Below are 10,424 nucleotides of genomic sequence, written 5' to 3'. Positions count from 1 at the left end.
AAGGATTGTGTAGGATGGGAGGCTTTAAGGAAAATAGAGGAGAGTATGATAGAGGAATGAGGGAAGAGAGGGGGTTTGGCCCATTCAGTTCCCAGCCTTTCCTGGGGAGCCTGACACCCTCCTTTCCTCCACAGCTCTGCTGGCTGTTTTTCCTCCAGGTCTGGGTTGACTTTTTGGGACCTCACTCATCCTCCCCAAGAATAATTTATTTCGTCCAGGGCTTCTCAATCATTCTATCTTGGAGAGACCCATGCCAGAAGGAGAGAAGAACCTCAGTCCTCCCCCTCTCCCTCTCTCAGCTGGAAGAGCATTTGAGGGCAAAATGGAGAACAGGGTGTGACCTTATTTCATTGGAAAAAGGAGAATGAAATGGAAGAGCAGGAGGGGGAGGAGAACAGGAGGAGCAGGTAGAGAAAAGGGGGAGTCGGAAAAGAATGAGGGAAGAAGGGGAGGAGGATGGAGAATACACAGACATTAACCACCCCAGAACTGGTCATGTTACTTTGCTTATTACAATCACCACTGAGGACTGGGAGATACTTTACATATACAGACTATATTCTTTTAAAATAGAAAATTCAGATGCATTGAAATCTGAAGAATTAGTAAAATTTAGGCTACAATTTGCCATTCTGAAAAAGTTTTCTAGTCTACTTGTCTATACCTCTTTAAAGAGGCAGAAAAATATTTTAGGCTTCTTGAACCCTAAGGTGTCTGCCACAACATTCAACTCTATCCTTGCAAAGCAAAAGCAACCAAAGACAACAGATAAATGAATGGGTGTGGTTGTGTTCCAATAAAACTTTATTTACCAAAACAGATGGCTGGTGGTCTGGCCCTCTGGCTTTACTTTGTTTTGTCAAACCCTCGTCTACACAATGACTTTTTCTTTTTTCTATAATATGAAAAAAGACACATTTATAATACATAAGCCACCCACATTATTCATAGAGAAGCTATGCATTCACTGTTAAAAAAAAAAAAAGAATGAATGAATGAATATGTATGCAGTATTAAAACATAGTTTACCTGAAATTCCACTACCCTGAGAAAGAAATTCCTGTTAACATTTTGGCAAACATCATTGCAGATGCACTGATTTGGATGCGCGCGCGTGTGTGTGTGTGTGTGTGTGCGCTCTTCTTTGTATGTGAGTGGGAAATTCTATGCATGTTCTTCTATAACCTGCTTTCTATGCTCAAAAATATGTTCAGGGCATCTTCTTATATGAACATATTTAGATCTACATCTTTCCACAGGGAACTTTAGAAAGAAGTCCTGTACCATTGTCCTGATATCAATATATCGATTGAAAAGTCCTATATCAATTGAAAAGTCATGTATTAAAGTCCAGTCCTGGACATTTGGGTTGGTTCCCCCATAGCCTCTGCATCTCCATTTCCTAGTGGCCCACTGGTTGAAACCCTCCACTGATGGGAATTTTGCTAACTTTTGAGCCTAGGTAGTTGAATCCTAGGCAACAGTGTCTTAAGACTTCCACTTTCCCGAGCTAGAGGGCCTAATGCTATCATAAGCCAGAAAGCTCATTTTGAGTTAGTAACAACTAACAGAAGTTATTGCCTCAACTTTGGGCCACTCCCACCCAGGCCTCCGAAGGCTTCCACCCACTTGAGGATGGAACTGTGTTGAATTGCCTACTGATCTGTACCCACAGTTTTGGTCATAGCTCCTGCCTGTGGCCATACATGTTTCAACACATTACTTGGGAATTTCCAAGACTGTGGGTGCTTCTCCCTAACCTACCTTCTACATGGGAAGATGGCAGCTTCTGACTGAGCAGAAAAACCTGTTTGTGAAACACTTACCCAGGTAACCTATTCAAAAGGAGGTAGCTCTCCATAACTTCTAGGGCAGGTTCAGGCAGAGTGTGGCCATGTGTAACAGGAGAAATAAAATTCTTAGGGAGCAAATCTAATATTCCAGAAAAACTGTTCCAAAGTCTGTGGAGACCTCATCATTCACAGACTGACCCATTTGCCCCATTTTTTTTTTCCATCTTTCCTCACCCATCTCTTTCTGACTGATGCTTTTGTTAGGGTGTTGTTACTGAATATTAAATAGAAGTTCATAGAAGTAGTGCTTCACCTGTGAATTGTAACTTATTTTAAAAATCAGTTGTTCTGAGTTATAAAAACATTTGCTTGCTTCATGAGAGATTATATAGCAGAGAAAACCACCTCTCTTTTTAAAAAGATTTTATTTATTTATTTGAGAGAGAGAGAGAAAGTGTGCCTTTCCAGTGGCTGTGTGTGGCGGGGGGTAGGGAGAGAGAGGGAGATGGACAAGCAGACTCTGCACTGAGATGGAGCTCAAGGGCGGCTCGATCCCAGGACCCTGAGATATTGACCTGAGGGAAACCAAGAGTCCAAGAGTCTGTCAAGTGAGCCACCCAGGTGCCCTATGAGAAAATCATGTCTTCTAAAAAAAATTAACTTCCATAGAATTGGAACCTTAGAGACCATTCTCTTACAATCTATTTTATTTTATTTTTATTTTTGTTAAAATTGCTTTATTTAAAATTTTTTTTAAATTGCTTTATTTTAAAGAGAAGCAAATGCCCAGTAAGGTTAAGTGCCCCAAATTCACACAGTTTGTTAGTGGCAAAGTCAGGACTTGATCCCAAAGGCTTCATCTCATAATGTATATTTTACATTACTACACTGCTACTCTTGGGCAATTGGTTCATTTATTTGTATTTATTTGTCTCTAGTGCCATTGGAGGGGTAGAAAATAATTGGGCCAGAACGTAAGGGAGGAAAAAAGAGGTTTTTTTGAAGGAGGGGTGCCTGGCTGGCTCAGTAGGTTGAGTGTGTGACTCCTAACCTCAGGGTCTTGAGTTCAAGCCCCATGGTGGGTGGAGCCTACTTAAAATAAAAATTAAGTGGCACCTGGGTGCCACAGTTGGTTAAGCAACTGACTTTTGGTTTCTCAGGGTCATGAGATTGAGACCCGTGTTAGGCTCTGCACTCAGCATGGAGTATGCTTGAGTTTCTCTCTCTGACTCCCTCTGCCCCTCCCTGCTGCTCGCTCTCTCTCTCTCTCTCTCGCTCTCGCTCTCTCTAAAATAAATAAATAAATCTTAAAAAAAATTAAAAATTAAAAGTCTGAAGGGGAAAAACGGGAGATTAAATAGGCATATAGTACGAGAAAGGTGAAATGCAATCAAAAATTGTCCAGGGGCTGCCCAGAAGACCGAGGGTCAGGCCCTCCTGGGCTGGGCTGTGCATTCCTGTTATGACTGACTCTAAGCCCAAGTGAGATCTCAGAGATCATCTACCAGAGTGATACTATGGAGTTTCTCCCAGATCCTCTGCTCAGCGCTGACACATCTGTTCCTGACCATTCCCAGCTGTGTCCATCAGCAGGCGTTGCCCTCAAGGAACTGCTCTGCCTATGGATATACCTCTTCCCAGGAATGCCAGATGTGGAGAAGATTACAGAGGCCCACTTCCCAGGACTCAATCTGGTTTAATTCTGAAGAGCCACACAACTCCAGTACCCTCTGGGCTCTAGGCCCAGCTATAACCACATTGACAGGCAGCTTCTCCCTCTGCTCAATCCTGCCAACCTCACTTCCTTACAAGTGAGGTGTCACTTTTTAACTACTTGCCAATTAAACTTCAAGTAAGGTGTTTCTAGGTAACTCCATCTAAAACACCACCCGAATTAACACTTCGGGCATAGGCTCAGAATGGGACTAAAACCCCATCCTCCTGCCACATCATCTTATGAGCCTAAGCCATTCTCAGCTGTTTCCCCTCTTTTGATGACTAAAGCTCCTGTTACATACAACTTAACTTAAGCCCTTTTCCTACCAGGGACAGCCTCCTAAGCTGGGGGATGCCCACTACTAGTGTATTCTATAAGGTGATTATGCTTGCACAGGATGGGCTGGTTTTTTACTTTAACAGTTGTTATCTTAGCTGGGGATTTTCCAGACGTAGACTTTGCGATGAGGACTCAAGTAAAAGTGATTTTATTAACATCCAGACCAACTTCACTGATGTGACATCTTAGAGTCATGCACATCTGTGCAGAAACGTGGGACCCCATATACTTGGTCTAATACTCTGTTGTTGCCAGCTTGAAATTCTTGATAAGTTAGGAACATTTTTCTATATCTTGCATGGGGCCCTGCAAATCACATAGTTGGTCCTGATTAGAATATGTTTCTAAGAAACACTGGTAGGGGATGTAGGACCTAGAGGGGTAAGAAGGGCAAGCAAAAGAATGTGATATCAAGCAAAATCCCGAAGCAGAAGGGAGGGAATTTGGCCCAGTCTCATAGGGAGCTCCGTAGACAGCAGAGAGCCACACTGGAGTTGTCCCAACTGGAGGCTAAGGGACCAGGACGGCAGTATTTATACATGCATTCTCAATCACTGGTTAAAGGGTGGGGTGGGGCAGAGGAACTCTAATTCCAGGCACTTCTGGCTGTCCCTTGTATAGGCAAAACAAATCCGGCAGCTGAGCACGGATACTCAATGAAATGCACTTGTCGCTTACCACACTCCCACACTCCCGGGGCAAGGCATCCAATCACTGCCTCTACCTACAGTATGCCTTTTGCATCCTGGTCCAGTGGTTTCACTAGGAACGATACCCGAGTAGGAGGTCGGGAGGAAAGTAAGAGTAAAGATCATGCCCTAACCGTAGTCCTTGGCTGCAAAATTTCCCTGGGCTTCACTTCCCTTCAGTTGGTGAAATTCAACACACAGACATCCTGCACCAATACCACCAGACTCCATTTCAAGCATGGACTCTACCCACACTGGTTCCAAGTGACCTACTTTGGCCTCACCTTCTCTTTTGTCTTCACCCTGTCAAACAAGAAAACAGATACCTGGGGATAAGCGAGAAGTCTGCTGAGTGGTAGGATTTCTTGTACATCCGCCTTTTTGACTCTTTCTGGACTTTTGGAGGGTGAGCGCCTCGTCTGATCATCTTTGTGTCTCTCCATCACCTTTAGCACGATGCTTAGCACGCAGCAAGTGCTAAGTGAATGTTCCTTGAATGACTGTTTGTATGAATAGTTCGAACTCTGTGTAAACAGAGACTCTTCAGACTACCTGACCCTGAATCCATTCAGAAAGGACCAACCAAATCCAATTAATTCGTTATGCAGAACTCTGCCAGGTATGGGGCATTTGGAAGTGCAAATTTCATGGGGGGAGAAGTGGAGAAGCTCCTGATGGGCGCATGCACTTCAAATTGAACAATCCGCAGTTCTATCTCCATTTTCTGGGAAACAAAATCTCCCCATGGCCCCAGGGCCCTTTAAATTTTACTGTGACTGTTTTCTTAAGAAATTCCTGGAGCAGAGCCTAACTTTTGTGTAGGGGGTTGGCAGCGCTCACACTCGCGGCCCAGGGGACGGTTGGCATAGGGGTTAGCGAGGCGTTCGCACGCGAAGGAAGCTTTGGAGGAGTCAGAGCTGCCAGGTGGAGGGTCCTATGAAGTGGGGGACCCCAGCGTCCTTGAACTCCAGGGCGTCCATGAGTTTGGGGAAGGGAAAATGGGGACGGCCAAGGCGGTCAGACGTTTGTGGAGCTCTACAGCTCCCGACCTCTCCCCTTTGGCGGGCGGGACACGACACGGATTCGGCGGCCTAAGCCCAGAACAGCCCGGGTGCCTGGGCGGGTGGGAGGGCCAGGGTCGGAGGAAGGAGTCCCGGCCGCCGCCGCCCCGCCCGTCGGTCTGGCCGCCCCGCCTACCCCGAGCGAGGCGGAGCCGGCGCCCGGAGGAGCGGGAGGCGGAGGAGAGGTCGGAGCTGTCTCCAGGAGCCCTTAGAGACCGAGTCCCCGGCGGCGGCGGCGGCGGCGGCGGCGGGGGGAGCGCACCGGCAGGCGAGTGGGCACGAGCGGCGGGCGCAGGTGGCGAGTCTGCTCCCCGCGGACACAGGGGCGCAGCGCGGGGCGTCGGCCGGCCAGTTCGGGGGCCGCCTCCGAGTTCCCGGTGTTAGGAAGCGAGATGGAGGGAGGAAGGAAGGAAGGAAGGAGGGAGGGAAGAGTGTCCCGGAGGGCGGGGACTGGTTGGGGCACTGGGCGCCGGAGAAGGGGATGGGGGAGGGAGGGCGAGGGACGCCGAGACTTGGAGGCGGACTGCGCGCTCGCCCTCGACGGGCGGAGGCCGGGGAAAGCGGGGGCCCTGTGGGGCTAGGGCTGGGGGCGCGGGCGCTGGGATGGGGGCGGGAGCGGCAGGAAAGGTCTAGCAGCTCGCCCGCGGCCGTGCGCCCCGCGCCCGTTTGGGGTTGGGAGGCTCCGGTGTGCCCAGCCCTTCCTTGCGGTGGTGCCAGGCTCTGGAGGCGGGCAGGCATCTGGGGGCGACCGGGGCGCCACGCCCCTCTTCCCTACTTTCTTCCGCTCTTTCTTGGGACTAGCGGGCGGGCGAGCAGCCCTGGAACCCGCTCGCTGCTGGGTCTGGCGGGGAAGTAGCGGGTCAAAGAGGAGAGCCCAGGTCACACGTCCCGCGAGCGACCCTCAGCAGTGAATGGGTCGAGACTGTATTTGCCAGGTGGTATGGGGAGGTCGAGGCTCAGACGAGAGCCTTGCTTGAAAAAAAAAATTTTTTTTTAAAGCATTGTCGGGACCCTTATTACATGGATCAGGGTGACTTCCCCCCTCCCCCCCTTAATTTTAGCCAAGGCAGATCAATGAAAACTAATTTGAAAACACTTTAAAACACTGCCACTAAAGGCGTCTGACACTTGTCCCTCGCCTTATGTTTGTGTCTTGTAAACTGAAGCCATTCATAACTTGCACAGAAGAACTCGTTAAATCACCGCCGTGGAGTTAAACTTTGGACAGCTGGGAATCCAAGAGAAGAAACTGATGAGGCCTTTTATCTCGTAGTCACCCTTGACCGGGCGTGGTTGTATACAAACAAGGTTATAGAGAAGGAAATGGGCAAAAACCGGAGAGAAGGGAGGTCCCCTGCGCCCACGTGTCGGGGCACGTTTAATGGCTGCTCTGAGTGGAAAGAAACCGGGAATTTATTAGACCTTGTGGAGTTGGACAAACTTCACATGATTAGCTTCCTTCCCATCAGTTACTTCCTTTCCTCCCCTGCTGTCTTTGCGGACACTGTTTATATTTCCTGGGGCTGTTGTAGCTTCGTCTGAATGGACTGTCTATAATGAATCTTTTGGGTGTTGTCAGAGTCAGGGTCTGTGTGTTCGCTGCTTTAAAAGCGGAGTTCGGCTTTGTTTTTAAAGTGGTAGTCACCACAGTGCACCATTGCTGGTGCTTCTCAGCTTTCCCTGTAAATCATGGCAGGATGGCGGCCCTCACCTAGGAGAACCAGGAAGGCAGGCAACGCAAGAATGATGGGGTTGGGTTTTACTATTGCCAAAACAATCACATTCAGGTGAACAGCTTTTTTTTTTTTTTAAGGCTAAATTGTATGTATTAACAAACCTCTTTTTTCAGTAAACAAACATGATTCACACACGTAATTTTTAAAAGTAATCAAACATTTTACAGACTCTTTCAGTGGTAAAAGGACTCTGGGATCAAATGTTTAGTCCCTTTGCTTCCCTAACAGTTAACTAGCACCATAAAACCCTAATTTAAGTCCAGAAAATGCTGAGCAGTCTAACCACTACGTGTTTAGACCTTATAAAAATGTGGTCGCATTTTTACTGTGTTTAACCCAGGTCATTCACTAGGTCTTGATCCCTGACAGCATTTGAATTTGTGTAGAAATACGTAAAAATGAGAAACTGTTTCACAAGAGACTAAGATTAATACCTTAAGTCTTTCTGTATAGCAAGCTCCAGTCTCATTAGACAGATCAGCTCTCTAACGGTGAGATTGGTGGTGTTGGGCTGCTGCTTGTCCTCCCTTGTTGAAGGACATGGGTGGTTGTCAAGTTGTGATACCAGAGAGCTTCATAGCCAAAACACTTGAGGAAGTGGTTCCCTAATGCCAGATTAATTTTTTTTTTCTGTTGTAAACCTCTCTGAGACAAGAAATTAAAAATTTCAAATGTAGAATCACATTGTTCATTGCTGGATAAATGGTCAGATTTGTATAGGGTGTTTTTTGTTTTAAGTTTTGTATGTCAGTTTAAGCTTAATTTAGGGAGGTAAGTTGTGGAAGTCAGATTTTTCTGAGGCCTGATTTGGAAGAGAAACCATTTTAACAGTGGTTTGAAGTATGAGTTTGGATGTGGATAGACCTGGATGGGAGTATTAGTTATTTAATCTTTTCAGCCTGATTGGTAAAATGTGGATGATAGTGGTCTCTATCTCAAGGATTATTATGAGAATATGTGAAACAATCTTTGTAAAGCACTTTGACGGCATTTAACACACAATTAATGTTTAGATATTTTACTTCTCTAGCTTAAGCTAGCAGCAGGCTATTGGATAAATTACGAGATGGCAGTTTAAGCCTTCTGGAAACGCTAGATAGAGCTATTTTGAATTCCAAAGAAGATACCTGATCCTATAGGTAGAGCTATCTATCTATCTATCTAAACATGTGTGCCATGTTTCTACCACAGTGGTATGAATAAGTATGATAGATGAATCAATTGCTTTAATATGCTTTTAGTGCTGAAATTATAGTTATATAATATTTTTAGATCCAGGCAGTTAGAAACATTTCATTGATCGTATTTTAAATTTAAAGAGAGTTTATATTTTTAAAAGTTGTGTTTATTAGCCTGGGTAGGAAATTAAACCAGGAACAGACATACTTATCTTTAACTAAGTATGATTTTTAATTAAAGTATGAAAAAATGTGACCCAAAGGTTTCCATTTATTTTTCATGTACTGATGTTCAGTGCCAACAGATAAGCCATCAGAAACATTTAGGACTGATTGGGAGCATTTTGTAAACATTTTATTAAAGTGTTGTGACTAGTTGTAAACTTTTGTGAGAATGAGTGTTTAGCTGATTCAAGGACTCTCCTCATCACATTACTGAATCAACTGCAAAATTTAAAAAATGCTTCTCTCTTTAAGCCTAATTCTTTTAAGCACCTGTTGTTTCTTCCTTAATGCATATCAGGTACCTGTGATTGGACTGATTGGAATGGTAGTTCCTTTAATGCATGACTTCCTGTTTTACTGATTGCCCCAGAGAGATACAGAAATGGCACTTTATTTAAAAATTGTAAAGGGTACAGTGTTTTTTAAAAAAAATAATTGTTTTTTAAATAATTGTAAAGGGTACAGTGTTATTATGAATTATTTCTTGCCTATGACATTATATGCTGAAGCAGTGAAGGACTTGATTGAATAAATTACCGAATCTTTTCACTCCTAGAACATCATAGCATAGTGCTGGATTCCTGTCTTATGCTTCTAGGTGTGTGAAAGTGTGGGCAAGTTGCTTCATATCTATCTGCTTCCACAAGGTATTGTGAGGGATAAATGAGTTAATCTACCTAAAGCATTTAGAACAGTGACTGGCACGTGGTCTCTGTTCAGCAAATATTAATGTTAAATTATTCCTTCCTGAGATTTTTCTCTTTCTAAATGTTATATAATGAGCATGCATTACTTTTGTAACAAGGAAGACAACTATAGGAAATTTTAATGTTTCCCCTAAATCTCAAAAAGTTCAGTAATTTAAAAAGTCCTGCCAGACAATGCTTACAAAGTAAGAGAACATAACTAGATAATTATCATTGCATTTCTTAAATGTGAAATGGATTGCTACATTAATTTGTTCAACAAATTAATTCTAGATCTCAATCCCATTTTTCTTTTTTATTAGAAACTTAAAAAAAATAAAACACTAATCCATGAAGTTCTGTGTTATGGTAGGTTACATAGGGGAAGGGCAGTGTGCACAGTTACAGTGCATTATTAACAATTATAGCTAGGTCAAAAAAATTTATGCAGATGAAGGAAATTCTAGAAGAAAATACAGACCAGTGGATGGTGGGATTCTGGGGCTTTCCCTTTTTTGTATCCAGTTTCCCCAGTGAATGAAAAAAAAAATATATATGTATATATATAGTCTCCTTGTGTAACAGTTACTCAGTAAAAACTCTGGCTTATTAGCTACAAATAGCAGGATTTTGTTTTAGAAAAAAATACTGGATGGCATAGCAGTTGAAGGTCCTTAAATGTCAAAACCTTCGTAGTGAGAAATGTTTAGCAGTAAAAGAGAGGCCCTTTCAGAAGTTTGTAGGTTTATCTTTTTTTTTTTTTTTTTTCTTAAAGATTGATTTACTGGAGAGAGAGCAAGAGAATGGGGGGTGGGAGGGACAGAGGGAAAGAAAATCCTGAATCTACTCCCTGCTGAGTGCAGAGCCCAACGCAGGGCCGGTCCTGGATCCCAGAACCTGAGCTGAAAATCCAGAGTGGGCAGGCCACTTAACCGACTGAGCCACCCAGAGGCCTCTGGAGGTTCATCTTAAGAAATGTGTGGAATTAAGCTTTGCATAT

At 44.4% G+C, this 10,424-nt stretch overlaps 1 pseudogene; it reads left to right on the top strand.

Annotated features, from left to right (window-relative positions):
* The first annotated feature begins 5,505 nt into the window (after positions 1 to 5,505).
* The window catches only part of LOC116875085, a 98,070-nt pseudogene continuing 93,151 nt past the window's right edge, over positions 5,506 to 10,424 (top strand).

Source organism: Lontra canadensis, unplaced genomic scaffold, assembly GCF_010015895.1.
Source record: "Lontra canadensis isolate GAN:19392208 unplaced genomic scaffold, GSC_riverotter_1.0 scaffold40, whole genome shotgun sequence".
NCBI classification, from domain to species: domain Eukaryota; kingdom Metazoa; phylum Chordata; class Mammalia; order Carnivora; family Mustelidae; genus Lontra; species Lontra canadensis.
The sequence above is the reverse complement of the archived record's forward strand: the minus strand, read 5'-3'. Positions and strand labels throughout refer to the sequence as shown.